Source organism: Mirounga angustirostris, unplaced genomic scaffold, assembly GCF_029215605.1.
Source record: "Mirounga angustirostris isolate CCGP_5_RB_7025 unplaced genomic scaffold, mMirAng1.0.hap1 SCAF_4, whole genome shotgun sequence".
Classification (NCBI taxonomy): Eukaryota; Metazoa; Chordata; class Mammalia; order Carnivora; family Phocidae; genus Mirounga; species Mirounga angustirostris.
The window spans coordinates 51,626,465-51,644,736 of NW_026991712.1; positions in this window are offsets into that span (position 1 = coordinate 51,626,465).

The window sequence follows — 18,272 nt, forward strand, 5'->3', positions numbered from 1 at the left end:
GCCTACAGAAAGGAACATAGCCCTGCCTATGCCTTGATTTCAGCTCAGTGAGACCTGTCTCAAACTTCTTATCTATAGAGCCATTTAAAATATAAATTTGTTTTGTTTTAAGCCACAATCTTTGTGGTAATAAGTTATGGCAGCACTAGATAACTATTATAAATGGTAAAATCTAGTGAGTAATTTTTAAATACCATGAAGAGTCAAATAGAACTCAGGTAGATTCAGATTGCTTCACTGGTGAATTCCATCAGACATCCAAAGAGAATTCGTATCAAGCCTTCTAAAATTCTTCCAAAAAATTGGGTAAAGGGAACACTTCTCAATTCATTCCATAAAGCTAGTATTATCTTAATACCAAAATCAGACAAAAATATCACAAGAATCTAAATATAGACCAATATCTCTTATGAATACAGATTGAAAAGTCTTCAACAAAATATGAGCAAATTAAATTCAGCAACATATAAGAATTATAAGACCAAGTGGGACTTGTCAGGAATGCAACGGTGGTTCAATACAAAATCATTCATATTAAAAGGAAAAAGGAAGGGGTGCCTGGGTGGCTCAGTTGGTTGAGTGTCTGCCTCTTTTTTTTTTTTTAATTTTATTTATTTGAGAGAGAGAGAGCACATGAGAGGGGGGAGGGTCAGAGGGAGAAGCAGACTCCCTGCCGAGCAGGGAGCCCGATGCGGGACTCGATCCGGGGACTCCAGGTTCATGACCTGAGCTGAAGGCAGTCGCTTAACCAACTGAGCCACCCAGGCGCCCGAGTGTCTGACTCCTAATTTCATCTCAGGTCAGGAGATTGAGCCCCATGTCGGGCTCTATGCTCAGTGCGGAGTCTCTTCTCTCTCTTTTTCTCTCCCTCTGCCCCTGTCCCCCACTTGTGCTCTCTCTCTCTCTAAAATAAATCTTTAAAAAAAAATAAGGGTGCCTAGGTGGCTCCGTCAGTTAAGCGTCTGCCTTCAGCTCAGGTCATGATCCCAGGGTACTGGGATAGAGTCCCGCATGGGGCTGCCTGCTCAGCGGGAAGTCTGCTTCTCCCCCTCCCTCTGCCCCTCTCCCGGGCTTGTGCCCTCTCTCTCTCTCTCTCTCTCTCGTGCTCTCTCTCTTAAAAGAAGAAAAAAAAAATTTTTAAATAAAAATAGAATAAAAGGGAAAAGGAGAAAAACAAATATGATTATCTCAATGGAGGCAGAAGAAGCATATGACAAAATTCAACTCCCTTTCATGATAAAAACACTCGACAAACTTAGAAGAGAACTTCTTCAACCTAATAAAGGGCATCTATGTGAAACTCACAGCTAACATCATTCTTGGTGGTGAAAGACTAAATATTTTTCCCCTAAGACCAGGAACAGAACAAAGATATCTGTTCTTGTCATTTTGATTTAACACTGTAGTGTAGGTTCTAACAAGAGAGATTAAGCAGGAAAAATAATAATACACTGCGTCCATATTGCACTGGAAGAATTAAAGATAATTTTCTATTATTTTTTCTATTGTTTTTTTCTTTTTTCAAATTTCACACACACAGTAAGTCCATTAAAAAACTATAAGAGCTAATAAACAAATTCATCAAGATTCAGGATACAAAGTCAATATACAAAATTTAATTGTGTTTCTCTATACTAGCAAAGAACATCCTTAAAATGAAAGTAAGTAAACAATTTAAAATAGAATCAAAGAGAATAAAATACTTAGGTATAAATTTAACAAAACAAGTATAAAACTTGTATAAAGAAAACTATAAAACACTGCTGAAAAAAAGAGAATGCCTAAATAAATAGAAATACATTCCACGTTTATAGATCAGAAAACTGGTTGTTGTTAAGATGGCAATAGTCCCCCAATTAATCTACAGATTCAAAGCCATCCCTATTAAAATCCCAGCTGATATTTTTGCAAATTTATGTGGAAATAAAAGGGACCCTGTGCAGAAAAAACAATACAGAAAAATAAGAATAAAGTAGGACTTAGACTTTCCATTTTCAGAACGTGCTGCAAATCTATGTTAATCAAATCAGCGTGGTATGGGCATAAAGATAGATGTAAAGATCAATGGAATAGAATGGAGCCCAGAAATAAACTCTTGACTTTATCATCAATTTTTGAAAAGTGTACCAAGACAATTCAATGGTGAAAGAACAGTCTTTGAACACATGGTACTGGAACAACATGATCATGGACCTAAATGCAAAAAGAAAGCAAAAATCTAAAAACTCTTAGAAAAAAAATTAGAGTAAATCTTTATGATCTTGGGTTAGACAAGGTTTCTTAGCTAGAATACCTAAAGCACAAGTGACAAAAGAAAAATATAGGTAAATAGAACTACATCAAAATTAAAATCCAAACTTTTGTGCTGCAAATGACACCATCAAGAAATAAAAAGACAATCCACAAAATGGGAGAAAATATTTGCATATCACATATTTGATGAGAGATTTACATACAGAACATATAGTTTATACAACTTAATAATAAAAAGACAAATAATCTAAATAAAAATGGGTGAAGGATTTCAATAGACATTTGTCCAAAGAAGGCATACAAATGGCCAATACAGGTATGAAAAGATGTTAAATGTCATTAATCACCATAGAAATGCAAATCAAAACCACAACGAGATATTACTTCAAACTCAATATTATGGCTGTAATAAAGACCGACAATAACAAGCATTGATAAAGAGCAGGAGAAATTGGAGCCTTTATCCATTGCTGGATGGGAATGTAAAATGGTGCAGCCACTGTGGAAAACAGTTTAGTGGTTCCTTTAAAAGTTAAACAGAGTTACCATATGACCCAGTTATTCCACTCCTAGGTATAGACCCAAGAGAAATGAAAACCTGTACATGAATGTTCACAATAGCATTATTTATAATAGCCAAAGTTTAAAAACAGCCCAAATATCTACCACCTGATGAATGGATAAATAAAAGGTATGTTATGACCATGTAATGGAATATTATTCAACAATGAAAAGGAATAGGAGACTGAAACATGCTACAACATGGATGAACCTTGAAAACATTAGGATAAGTGAAAGAAGTCTATCACAAAAGACCAAAAAGTATAAATTCCATTTATATCAAATGTCCAGAATATGCATATTTATATAGACAAAAGATTGGTAGTTACTTAGGGCTCGAGGTAGGGGCAGCATAACAAATTAACTGCTAATGGAGTTACTTTGGGGGAGACAAAATCTTTTAAGATTATATTGTGGTGATGGTTACACAACCCTGGCTAAAAAGCATTAAAGTGTACACTTTAAATGGGTGAACTGGGGGCACCTGGGTGGCTCAGTTGATTAAACATCTGACTCTTGATTTCAGCTCATGTCATGATCTCACGGTCATGAGATCGAGCCCTGGGTCAGACTCCACGCTGAGTGTGGAGCCTGCTTAAGACTCCTCTCTCTCCCTCTGGCCTCCCCTTTACCTCTCTCTCTAAAAATAAATTAATATAAAATAAAAATTAAAAATAAATAAATAGGTGAATTGGATAGCATATGCATTATATCTCAATAAAGGTATCCTTAAAAAGAATAAGATGCTGCTCTGAGAAATGGTTAAGGGTCCTTCAACTAAAAAGAAACAAAGAGAGATCAACTCTGTCTAAATGAAGCAAAAAAAAAAAAAAAAGCTATTGACTGAAATTGACTGAAAAAAAATGGGGGCATTTTAGTGATATGAATGGGGCATATAACCAAGGCTTAGGAAGGGAAGGGACAATCTCTCTGGGCTTTGGATGGACAAGTTTATAGACATTCTCCAGGTACTACCATTGTGTGCGTCAGATCTTAGCCAGACTCTGTGCCCCTTTGTTTACTGTGGGATGGGCCAGCTTTGATCACATGGTCAAGGAGATGTTCCCCTGGGAGTGGAATTATTTGTCTTTAATTTCCAGAAAACATTTCACAAAAAAACCCACAATTTTTCTTAGGCTAAATTCTTCTAATAATTTACCAACATTTATCTGGAAAACAGTACCAACTGGGTCACCAATAATCATTTTATCAATTATTTCCCTTGACTAGCCAAATTCATTCCATAGCAATTTTTCTTTGCTTTCCAGCAATGACTTTTGGGGAATAAAATCTTCCTCTGCATTTGAAAGTTCAGGTATTTCACTTCTTTCAATTGTAAGAGATTTTTATTAACAACAGGACAGGTTTCTCTCTTTCAGCACCAGAGACTATTTATTTTCTATTAAGAGAAATACCTGCAAAAAGTAATAAACTAAAACAAACAAAGCCCAAAGGATATAAAATGTAAAGTTAAGTCTTTTTATTCAATCCAGTTGAACTACCCACAGGAAACTATTTTTTAATAACAATTTGGGGAGAATTTTAAAAATGCAGCTCTATCTAAAGACACTATAAAATGGTTCATAATTTCATCACCCAGGTAAACAACCATTGTTATTTTAAATGAATACATAGGTAATGTATGCACTTGACCATAAAATGATACAAAAAAGACAAAAATTCTATTTCTTGATTCTCCCTCCAGACAAGATTTTCATTTCTATTCCCCAATAGTTATCTGTCCCAATGTTTACTTGCTTTTGAAATGGAAAACTTTTATCAGTATTTGTAGATTTACTGCATTCACTTTTCTTTCTTTGGTTATTAAATATTTTATTCATATTAGAGAATAATAATAAAGTAATATATATGTACTCCCCTCTTAGCTTTAAAAGATTTACAAATACCTCTAGCCACATTAGGGATAGTTTACATTTAGATCTATTTAGGTGAAAATATGTTTTCCCCTCCACCTACAACCAAAGGCCATAAACAGCATATTTCATTGACAGGGTGGAATTATTTTATGTATTTATATACATATGTGGGTTTTTTTAAGATTTTATTTATTTATTTGACAGAGAGATAGAGAGAGAGAACAAGTAGGCAGAGAGGCAGGCAGAGGGAGAGGGAGAAGTAGGTTCCCCTCCAAGCAGGGAACCCAATGCGGGGCTTGATCCCAGCACCCTGGGATCATGCCCTGAGCCGAAGGCAGCTGCTTAACTGACTGAGCCACCCAGGCGCCCCTATATATGTTTGTTTTATCTATTTCACTAGGTTGAGCTCCTGCAGATGTCTCCATTCAAATGGCTTACTGTTGTGCTTGAATCCTAGATTATGTATTCCATTTCTTACAGAGTAAAGACTCATTTGGAATGAAGCTCTGAGCCAACAGGTCGCTACGTTCTGTTCTCTTTTTGGTCTTACAGAATTTTCCGTACTTTTTTGCCTTCTCCCCCAGTATGTTTGTAAAACATGATTTTAATGTTTAATCTCTTAGGGGATTTGTTCTTGCCCACTATATGTTCATTCCCTAAACAATAAAAAATATTTTTCACTTGGTTTTGAACTTTATATACATGGAATCATGTAATTTGAGTTCTTTTGTATAAAGCTTCTTTTGCTCAAACATTGTGATTTATAGGAATTCTGTTGCTGTATAAAGTGTAGTTCATCCAGTTTCATTGCTATATAATAGTCAATTGTACAATTATACAAATGCATTTATCTTTTATACTGCAGATGATTATTTTGTATGTGGAGAGTTATTTCAAAAAAGTGTTGCTATGAAAAATTTTACACATGTATCCTCCAACATACGTGTATGCATTTCCTTAGAGGATATTCACTGGAGTTGAATTATTGGTTTTAGAGTATGTATGTACATATTCTGTGTTGGCAAATTGCTTACCAAAATGGATTTACCAGTTTCTATTCCCACCAGCAGTGTACAAGAGTTTCTATTGCTCCGCATTTTCACCAGGATTCGATTGTGCCATACATTTTTTTAATTTAAATTCAATTATGTGCTATGGTGAGCGCTGTGAATTGTGTAAGACTGGTGAATCACAGACCTGTACCTCTGAAACAAATAATATATAATATGTTAAAAAAAAAAAAAAGATAGTAGGAAGGGAAAAATGAAGGGGAGGTGGAAATCAGAGTGGGAGACAAATCATGAGAGACTATGGACTCTGAGAAACAAACTGAGGGTTTTAGAGGGGATGGGTTAGCCCAGTGATGGGTATTAAGGAGGGCACGTATTGAATGGAGCACTGGGTGTTACACGCAAACAATGAATCATGGAACACTACATCAAAAACTAATAATGTAATGTATGGTGACTAACATAACATAATAAAATAAATTTTTTAAAAATTCAATTAATTAACATATAGTGTATTATTAGTTTCAGAGGTAGAGTTCAGTGATTGTCATACGTTTTTTAATGTTGTTAATTTGCTGAGTATGTAGTAATATTTCACTGTGGGTTTAAATGGCATTCCCTGATTGGCAATGTGGTTGAACATCTTTTCTTTCATTGTCTCCTCTGCTTCTTTTCTTCTATTAATTGAATGTTTTCGTATCTTGCCTATTTTTCTATTAGATTGTCTGAGGGGCTTTTTTTTTCCTTTTTGAATATAGATTTTCATTCTCTCTTAAAACTCACTAGGAAGGACACAAATGAGGCTAGGTTGGAAATTTTTCTTTCCCTTCTAGATATATATTATGTTGACACTTCTACGAAATATGCACATAAGGGAAAATAAGGCAATATCTGAGGAGCACCAGCAGGAAAATTCTCAAGGAAAAGGAAAATATTAAAGTTAAGATATAAAGAAGACAGATGTAGAAGTGTTATCACATATCTGGAAGCTCATATGGAAAGAAAAAAATAAAAGGGGAGGAAATCACAATTAAGACCACCCTAGAATTTAAAAAAGAAAAAAAATGATGTTACCCTACAGAATGAAAGTTTTCCTCACAAAACAAATAGGATAGAAAAGAAAAAAAAAAGATAGGGTTTTTTTTGGGGGGGGGGTTGAGATCAGAAACAAAGAGACAGCAAAAGAAATCAAAGAAGTAAATTTATCTATAAGTGAACATAAATTGATTCAGGATACACAATCACAATGGGGCAATATTCTCAAAGTGATGAAGGAAGAATATTTGAACCTAAAATGCTAATGTCCAGCTAAACTTTATTTAAATGCAAAAACAAGATAAAGTGGTCTCAGACACATTAGACCCAGTTGAAAAATGGTTTTTGAAAAAAATTCAAAAGAATCCAAAAATAAATAATATGTAATCTGTACCATAGCAACATAATTATTCATTTAAATTAAGAAACATATATCAATAAACAAAACAAAAATATAGATTTTTAAAGCATATATGTATATCCATGACCATATATTTAATACACCAGAATGGCTATCCATGGTGGAGGTAGGGGTGAGTATAGGAGTGGAAATGGAGAATGAAAAGGAAAAAATACATAAAAAGAAAAAAAAAGAATTGAGTTGCATAAACTATTGATGCTGTGTTTGGTGTATCTGAAGTCCTCCCTGGACCACTGCCAAAAAAAAAAAAAAAAAGAAGAAAAATGTTGCAATAGAGCCATAAAAACAAGCAAAGTACGAGACTTTGAATTACACAATTATAACTACAGAATTGATCACATCACTTTCAGAAACAGAAAAGCTGGGGCGCCTGGGTGGTTCAGTCATTAAGCCTCTGCCTTTGGCTCAGGTCATGATCCCAGGGTCCTGGGATTGAGCCCCACATCGGGCTCCCTGCTCAGCGAGAAGCCTGCTTCTCCCTCTCCCACTCCTCCTGCTTTTGTTCCTACTCTCGCTATCTCTCTCTCTGTCAAATAAATAAATAAAATCTAATTTAAAAAAAAGAAACAGAAATGCTGGACGCTAAATAAGCAAAGACAGAAAATATTTAAATAACCATGAGTTAATAACAGATATATACAAGCTACATGTAAACAACATATCCTTTTCAAGCACTCAAAACAATAAACAGGAATTTGGACTACATCGAAGTTAACATTTCAGTTCAATAACGAGCACCATATACAAAATTAAAAGACATTGCCAGATAGGAAATTGCATTTTCAATGTCTCAGCCCATCAAGCAATTAATGTCAGGAAGAAAAAAGATATTGTTGATAACAGACAACAAACAAAATGAAATAGAAAAGTGATCAAAGGCTATAAATAGCTAACATACAAAACAAGAAAATCCAAATGCCTTAAAAATACATAAAGATATACTCAGCCTGAACAGATAATCAGAGAATAATTGAAACAATGAGACATTACTGGTCATCCTTAAATTTGGCAAAATATTGTATTTAGGTAAATCCAAGGATTATCAAACATGTGAGAAAGCAAGATCCTTCGTTTTCTGTTGAGAAGAGGCCAAACTGGTAAGGCATTTTGAAGAGCATTATGCAGTATTTAGGAGAGACTCTGGAGGCATGTACACAATGACTCAATAATATATGAGTCGGAGAAACTATAAACAGATCCAATAGGGTACAGATATGAAGTTGTTCATCTCTCCACTGTTTGAGGTAAATAGGAACTTAAGCAACTAAGGTGAACATCACTTGGGAAATGGAAAAGTCAAAGATGGTAGATACATAAAGTAGAAAATTATACAGGAGTCAAAAGCAATGTAATATACCACACACACACACACACACACACACACACACACACACACCATTGGGGATGGAATTGAAAATGCAGTGCCTTAGCTTGCTTTCACCTGCTATGGCCTTTCTCAATCCCCTCCTCACACCACTAGATTGGTTGGTCTAGAATTTTAGTTCTTGATTGATATGGGTATTTTCCTTTAAAAAAAAAAAAAGAGTGGGGTTAATTATGAAAAAATTCAGCGTTATCAAAAACAGAACTCTTAAATAATAGGGATAAAATGAGGAACACTCTTGAAGTACAGAGATGCTTCTGGTTTAACCACAGAGTTTGTAAAAGAGCTCAGCCTGCAAAACTGTTCACTTACCATTGTCATTTAGCATGTTGATGTAGTGTACAAATTTATTTTTAAAGTATGGACTCTAATAATATCATATTTCCTGATCACTTTAAAGCAATACTTATTTACCTTTTCCATTTCTACCTCCTGCATTTGATGACTAGTTGATGGGATTAATAATTTATACTAGAATGAAGAGATAAATGTAGCTAAATCCAGTGAATGAGGTGAAAATATCCAATTCCAACATGAAGACTATACAGACTGAACAAGTGACCAAATAACTAATTTTGAAAACAGAAACAACTGAATAGTTAATATTTTGGATTTAGTTGGAGCTGCACTGCTGACTTCTTTGCTATTCACCATAGCAAAATGAACATAGATATGGATACTCAGACTCTTGCATTCGTAGACAACCTTCATCCTCCACTCTGAAAGGACTGCTGTTATATAATCTCACACATTAAGAAGTTCTAGGCTAAGAAGCATTGGTTGTAGGAAATAGTTGTTCTTATTTTACAGCAATATTGGGACAAGATTAGTTTCCCACTAAGAATAGGGGTGGTGATGAGAAGGGCTCTGTTCATTTTGAGCAGAGTAGCAATCTGGGCTGCTTCTCACGATGTACAAATTTGGGCAGAAATATGTCAAATAATGCTGAACTGATCATCCTTTAAAAGGTTCAATCTCAGATATTCCAGTAAACCTGAAACTCTATGATCAGCCAGAGAAGGGTTTTAGTACTTACTCTATCACTTTCCTAGTCCAGACTTTCATCATGAACAAGTAACCTTCATCTAGTCAACCTCTTTATGCCAGAAGATCCAAAGGAAATATGGAAAATAAAGGTGAGCAAGAAAGGTAGACAATTTTTTTCATAATTAACCCCATTCCTTTTTGAAAAGAAAATCCATATATTCTGAAGTTGAAATACCTCCCAGCTTTTGACCCACAGCCACACAGAGGCAATAGTCTCAAAAACACCAAAACTTCTATTCTTTTGTGGAGCAAGTGGGACTATATCACTAGTCCAGTATCACATTTCTCTTGTAAGAGATTTCAAGTATAAACCCAGCTTATTCCACACATCTTCCAGTATTATCACAAGCCAAGCACATGAGATTTGAGTCTGCTTTCCCAGTTTCCTAAGGACAGTACTAATTTCCATTCTTTCCCAAAACTATGCTGGAAAAAACTTCTCTAAGTTAAACAAATGATCTTCTTCCCAAACTAAACCTCACACTTATCAAGAAAATGTCACTTGATTTGTCCCAATTGAAAGCAACCATATTTTCTGTCATTGCCCTCTCAGTATTTAGGTTGTCATATCATTACTTCCCACATTCTAGGATTCCATATATCACAATGAATCTGTTGCCTACCCGACTCACTCTTTATCAGCATGCAAGTCTCCAATTTGGTCTCAGCAAAGGTAACCATGAGTCACGGTGGTATGGTGGTTTCCAACTGTATCTATAGATTTGACAATCTCTCAAACATTGGGACTCCTTTTGAAAATTAGAATGCCATAATTTCTCTCTTTACTCAATATTTCATGTTCAACCCTTTCTTTTATTTTTTTAAGGGCCTGATGCCAGGCTTGAACTCACAACTGTGAGATCGAGACCTGAGCTGAGATCAAGAGTCGAGTGCCCAACCAACTGAGCCACGCAGGCACCCCTACATTCAACTCTTTCTATTAAACACACACACACACACACACACATACACACACGTAATTTAGAGAAATATGTGTATGCATATAAGTAGGTACATAACTATGTGTGTATTTACATGTCTACAGTCAGAAAAACAATCTACTCACTTCATTCAATTCTGCTTATATGTATATAACTTCTTCTATCACATCTCAGGCAAGAGCTCATTAAATCTCTTCTTAAATATCCCTAAAAATGTACAGTTGATTAACATTTAAAATTCTGATAGCTGCAATAATATAGTGTTAATTCCCATAATAAATTTAACTCTTTCCATATGTAATATTTACCCACTGCTTCTAGTTTTCCTCTTCAGAACCATTATGAACTACATGCAGTTTTTCATGGTAACTTTCTTATGTGCATTTTGTTTCCAAGACAAACCAAGAACAAAGACAAAATACTTGAACAAAAACTGACCAGCCCCCAATCATAGTTTTCCTGCTTTATAATTATCTGAGAAATAATGGTATGGTAATAAATTTTTGAAAAACTTATGATAGTACCAATGGAACTATTTCTAGTACCAAAACAGACAGCAGGAAGCCCTTTAGTAAAAGTAGGATAAACATTCAGGCAGCTTCCTGGAAAATGCATGAAAAAAATAAAATCTTTTTAGGATAACTTTTTAAAAATCTTTTTAATAATAGGGCAAATACTTAAAAAGAAAAACTGGAAAATAAAAGTCACTAACAGTAGGAAGCAACATGTAAAGACAGACGTCACCTTTCAGTTTTGCTTCAAAGTAGCATTTAAGAGTTACATAACGCCTTGGATAAAAGAATTCTAAGAAAAAGCTGGATTGAAAGCTGTGACAGATGTTATCACAAAATAAATACCTAAATTATTTTTTTTCCCCAAGAGAATGAGTAGTAAGAAGAAGAGAAATCATGTTTCTTTATATTACCTGGGGATACATATCTTAGCGACATTTTTAAAAACAGGTTTAAGTATAATATTTAAAAGAGGAATGCTGGATCAATGGTAGCAGCAGGGATTAGGGAGGTAAATTATAACTGAGAGTCTATGACTTTTTCCCCCGGGGCTTTTTTTTTTTAGCTCAACTCTTGGTTATTCAAATAGATCCTAATTATACTCTCAACTTTGAATTTCAATATACTACAAAAAAAATAAATAAAAGATGATTGGCGATGTTTTTTGAAAAGAACAAAACTTAAAGCCTCAATGAAAATAAATTTGGTCTGGCAACACACAGTTGATAGCAAAAGTCCATAGTATTATATAAATAATCTTCTAATATCTCAGTGCTTTGTTCTGTGGTCAGATTGTTATATTTTTTTCTTTCTTTCAATTCTGACCTGTCCCCTCTATCCTCATCCTGAGCCAGGGAAGCTGGTTTTGCTCCATATACTAACCTAATCTACTCTATCAAGAGTCCCAGACACATATCCAACAATTCCAAGAACAATTCTGTTTATTAGTATTCAGATCATTTAAATCACTTCAAATAGTATTATTTGAGCATCCATATGCCAGGCAATTTAATTGTTGCTCAAGATATAAAAATCAATAAATATGACCACTCCCAACAGGCAAATATTTATTCACATAATTATCAAGACAACTAAAATCCATCAGGCAATTTTGCAATATCCTGCTTCATTTTAGTTCTGCAAAACTGTCCAGGATGTGTGTGTGTGTCTGTGTGTGTGTATGTCTGTGTGTGTGTGTGTGTAGGCATTTGATCCCCAGACATATGATCCCCATCACCACCATTTGTGACTTGGGACATGTTGCTATGGCTCCCTGAAACTCATTTCCATCTCTCTAAAACAGTACTCATGATCCCTCATGAATTGTTGAGGAAGCACATGAGAAAATGTACATACCCATGCCTAGTCCATAAGAAACATTCAATAAATATGTTATTATATCTTAACTATTATTAGTTATTTGAATGAATAAAATTTTCTGGAATCATATAATTTTAGAGTTCATGTAATCAACAGTTTCTTCATAGTGTTCAGGTAAAATAGGTACCCTAGGCAGTGAATTATTGACAATACCAAAAATATAACCCAGGAGTCTTCATCCCAAGATCATTTAATTTAAATTTTCATTTAGTTCCTTAACCTAAGCCTATCTCCTTGCCTCTTCCTTCTCTAAGGGGCTTATATATTTTTAGGTAGGTTGTCTACAATTCAGACTGCATAGATTACCCAAGTTTTTTATAAATATTTCTAGCAGAAGCAGGACAAGAATTCAGATCCTGACTCCTCATTAATTGTTCGTTGGTAGCTAGTGCAGGCTCTAAGTAACTATTTACCTAAGTATATATGTATAAAAGTTTATCTTGCCCAGTCAAAAACACCATAGCAATGACACTGTGTTGCAGTGTGAAGAGAATTTATATTGATTTCTTAAAAAAACATATAGACTTTTGTTTTCCAGTTATTGTGACAAAGACAAAGACATAAAACATCACTATTATTGACGTTGACTTAATGTGTAAAAGTCAGGAAGAAAATTTATCTTATCCAGGGTGAATATTTCACTATCACTACCAACATAGGTAGAGTTCACACACCTTTCCTTAGGTGTGGCCATTCTTAGAAAACATTTTAACAGTACCATATATTCTTGAAAGATATATAGAAAAAAAGTATCATGCCAACATGGAAAAAGATTGACTTATGAATGTTAGATCAAAAAAAGATCATGATGCTCAAACTGCGCAGAAGCCAACAATGGTGGAGCCTCCTTGAAATCCTCAGTCACCTTCAACACATACATGAAATGGATTTTTTCGCTTAAACAAACCTCATATTTCCCCTTCCTGTCTCTCATCACCAGAGCTTTATTTCAGACGCTCATCATGTCCTGGTTAGATTATTACCAGGTGTCAACTTACTTCAGTCTCTCCTTACTGTAGGTTGTCATTTATCATTTTGTCACTGTCAACATCACATTTTAATTTTTTTAAGACTTATTTATTTGAGAGAGAGAGCATGAAAGAGCACAAGCAGAGGGAGGAGCAGAAGGAGAGGGAGAAGTAGACTCCCCACTGAGCAGGGAGCCCAATGTGATGTGGGGCTCAATCCCAGGACCCCAGGATCAGGAACTGAGCCAAAGGCAGGTGCTTAACTGACTGAGTCACCCAGGTGCCCCAATATCACATTTTTAAGCCCCCAATTCAAATAATTCTTCTCAAGGGCCCACTCCTTTATTTTTTAGCCATTCAACCTTTCTTATAATTTCTCAAACAAATCATATTTTCTTTTACTTTGTGTTTTGCTTCTTCTGGAATAATTTTACTTCCTTTCATATCATGATGAAAATTTCATTGCCTATGATTGTCCCCCAAGAGAAAAACATCATCCCCTCTCCCTATTCCTTTAACACCAGTTACATTTTATCTGTCTTCTCTAGGAGACTAATGCCCCAAAGACTGTTGGTCAACTTTGTAACCTCCTCCACAGTCCAAACCCTGGCACAGTACCCAACACATAGTATGCACTCAAGGAATGCTGGTTAAATGAATGACTGAATTGAGTAACTTGTTGCATTTTGTGTACTACAGAATAAAATTTTGTTATGATGTGGACTAAGTACTTGAGTATTACATTTTTCTTCTACATGAGTTGGTGTATTTTTCTTCCCTCTTCAAAATGTAATAGAGTTATGAAATTATGCATGTAATGACTCAGAAATCATGGAAAATAAGAAGGAAGAAGGACAATTGCTCCTACCTTGGGTTAAACTTAAGCATAGATGATTATCTAGTTTCTTTGATCTAATGACCATTTGAAAGGAAATTGACATGTAGTTTTTAAATCAATTCTATAATTTCTTCAATGTTCAGAGGAGAAATTAACCTCTTAAAAAGTAAAAAGCATTACCTATCAGAAACCAAGCAACAACAACAATGAATTAGAAATGTAAAACTTCAGTGAAGCATGACTCTCACCCCCAAGTGCTATTTAATAAATGCTGCCTAGGATTTACCTGTCAATTATCTTTGCTTTAGTCTCCATTGGTTCATTCCTCTATTCAATAAGCAGGTATTAAAAGATAAAGTGGTAAGCTGGTAAAAGCTTAGGTTCAAGCTCTAATGACAGGCTAAGGCTTCCATCCCACTTCTCTTCCTCTCAGAGTGAGAAGCAAGGTGTCATAATTCCAAAATATGAAGTATTCCCTAGAGAGAGTAGATCAGGAGTGGAGAAAGGGAGCTAGTCACTTGACTTGAGATTTTAGAGTAAGAATGTGAGTATTGAGGAGGAAAAAGCCCAGGAGTTAAGATGGGAGAATACTAGATATAACTAACCCATTTCATAAATACTTGCAAAATGTATGAATTAATTAACTCTAAACTTGAAGCTTCTACAAATATCACTTAGGGGAAAAAACAGCAAAAAGTCATGAGAGCGGTTCCAAGGAAAGTAGGGCATTTTTCACTGTCATAGGCAATAACTGACTTTCCAAACACTCGAACTGCCCATGCAATAGAGAGGATCCTAGGTGAAAAATGTTAGAGACAGTTCCAACAAAGACTCAAATCAACTCACGAAAGATCCTATCTTCTTCAAAGATAAATCTGTTCATTCCAACTTATTCATTCAACATTTTAAATGATTTATGATGTGACAATCCCTATATTCACCACGGAGGATACAAATATTCATAGCAGACATAATTTTTGCCCTCACAAAGCTTATAGTAAAATAATGGAAAAATATAAATGATCAGTTAACCAAAACAAATAAAAAATTACATTCTGTTGTTATTTATTGAATACATAATCATACTTAGTGAAGGTCCAACAGCAGCTTGCTGGATCAAAACACAGAAAGTGACTGAGTTAAATAAGGAAAACTTTTCATTTATTTAACAAAATTAGTTAAATGTTTACTATACGTCAAACACAGCAAAGGAAAGAGAAGAAAAGTGTGTACAAGGCATAGCTCCCCATTGATAGATGAATGAATAAAGAAAATACACACATACACACAGTGGAGTATTATTCAGCCATAAAAACAAAGGAAATCTTGTCAAGGTCCATGGATGGACCTTGTGGGTTAAGTGAAATAAGTCAGATAAAGACAAATACTAATTTCACTTATATGTGGAATATAAAAAACAAGATGAAACAAAACAAAGACCAAACTCATAGATAGAACAGGTTGGTGGTTGCCAGAGGTGGGGGTGGGCAAAAATGGGTGAAGGTGGTCAAAAGATACAAACTTCCAGTTATAAAATAAATGTCATGGGGATGTCTATATAGCATGGTGACTGCAGTTCATACTACTGTATTGTATATTCCAAAAGTTGCTAAGAAAGTAGATCTTAAAAGTTCTCATCATAAGAAAAAGAGTTGTAACTATGTATGGTGATGGATGTTAACTAGATTTATTGTAGCAATCATTTTGTAAAATATACAAATATGAAACCATTATGTTGTACACCTGAAATTAATATGTTATATGTCAATGATGTTTCAATTTAAAAAAATTACAATCAGAATAAAAAGACATAGTCCCCGGTCCTTCAAAAAGCATATGGTTTGATAGGGAAAACAGGTATATAACCAAAGAGATATCAACATGCATACAATATGATGTAATAGTAAATATATAAATAGAGATAAGCCTTTGCACATGTTTCCATTACATGCACATATAAAAAAGCAATCAGAATGCAGAGAAGGAAATGATCATTTAAGATACTATTATTTTGAAATGTTTAAATTAATTGTGAGAAAGACCTGATACTAGCTCAGATCCTACCAAAACTGAGCTGCATGCTTCTCTTATTCTCACATTTGTCCCTCATTGCAACCTCAGTAAGTCCTTCCTACTAATCCAGTTTTGATATAGGTATATGATCCCACCTCAAACCGGATAATCCCCCATTTGAGACCAAACTCTAATCCTTAGCCCTGCCAAAAAAAATTGACCCAGTTTAACCTCCACAAATTTGGCTATATCTTTATGGAAGTCCCACCAGTACCCAGCACTACCAGTCCTATATACTAAACCAAGGTTCCATGAACCTGTCCTCTCCTACTATAGTTAGCTTATTAGAAATGCATGTTGAGTCAATCCATTAAATAAATACTTGTAGAGCACTTATAATAAAGAGAGTTTGAGAAGTGGTACAAAGGTGAACAAAATAAAACTCCTATCCTCAATAATTTTATATCCAAGGAAACAGACACTCAAAAGGATTAATTTCAGTAGCCCATTAAAAGCACATCACATTTATAAGATACAGGGACAGAAAGGAATACCTAACTCAAGATAGAAGAGATGAAGAGAAAAAAAGACCTTTCTCAGTGAGGAGACCACAAATCCCAGGTTGCCCTTAGAAGTGCTGGGCTACACTTATGTTGGCATACCTTTCTCCCCACTAAGTTTTTATTTCAATTCCAGCTAGTTAACATACAATGCAATATTGGTTTCAGGTGTAGAATTTAGTGATTCATCACTTACATACAACACCCAAGTGCTCGTCACTAGAAGTTCCTTCCTTAATACTCATCACCTGTTTAATCCATCCCCTTTGTCCACTTCCCCTCCAGTAGCCATCAGTTTGTTCTGTTTCTTGGTTAAGAGTCTGTTTCTTGGTTTACCTCTCTTTTCCCCCCATGTTCATTTGTTTTATTTCTTTTTTTTTTTTTTTTAGATTTTACTATTTAGGGTTTTTTCCCCAAAATTTTTATTTAAATTCTAGTTAGTTAACATACAGTGTAATACTGGTTTCAGGAGTAGAATTTACTGATTCATCACTTACATACAACACGGAGTGTTCAACACAAGTGCCCCCCTTAATACCCATCACTCATTTAGCCCATCCCCCACCATTTGTTTTGTTTCTTAAATTCCACATATGAGTGAAATCATATGGTATTTGTCTTTCTCTGACTTATTTCACTTAGCATAATACTCTCTAGCTCTATTCACGTTGTTGCAAATGGCAAGATTTCTTTTTTATGGCTAATATTCCATTGTATAAATATATATCACATCTTCTTTATCCATTCATCAGTCAATGGACATCTGGGCTCTTTCCATAATTTGGCTATTGTAGATAATGCTGCTGTAAACATCGGGGTGCATGTATTCCTTTGAATGTGTATTTTTGTATCCTTTGGATCAATACCTAGTAGTGCAATTGCTGGATCATAGGGTAGTTAGTTCTATTTATAACTTTTTGAGGAAACTTCATACTGTTTTTCAGAGTGGTTGCACCAGTTTGCATTCCCACCAATGTAAAAGGGTTCCCCTTTCTCCGCATCTTCACCAACACCTGTTGTTGCCTGTCTTATTGATTTTAACAATTCTGACTGCTATGAGGTGAAATCTCATTGTAGTTTTGATTTCTATTTCCCTGATGATGAGTGCTATTCAGCATCTTTTCATGTGTCTGTTAGCCATCTAGATGTTCTCTTTGGAAAAATGTCCATTCACGTCTTCTGCTTATTTTTTAATTGGATTATTTGTTTTTTAGGTGTTGAGTTTTATAAGTTCTTTATATATTTTGGATACTAACCCTTTATCAGATATGTCACTTGCAAATATTTCTACCATTCCAGAGGTTGCCTTTTAGTTTTGTTCATTGTTTCCTTCACTGTTCAGGTTTTTATCTTGATGAAGCCCCAACAGTTTATATCTGCTTTTGTTTTCCTAGCTTCAGGAGACGTATCTAGTAAGAAGTTGCTAGGGCTGATATCAAAGAGATTACTGCCTGTGTTCTCCTCTAGGATTT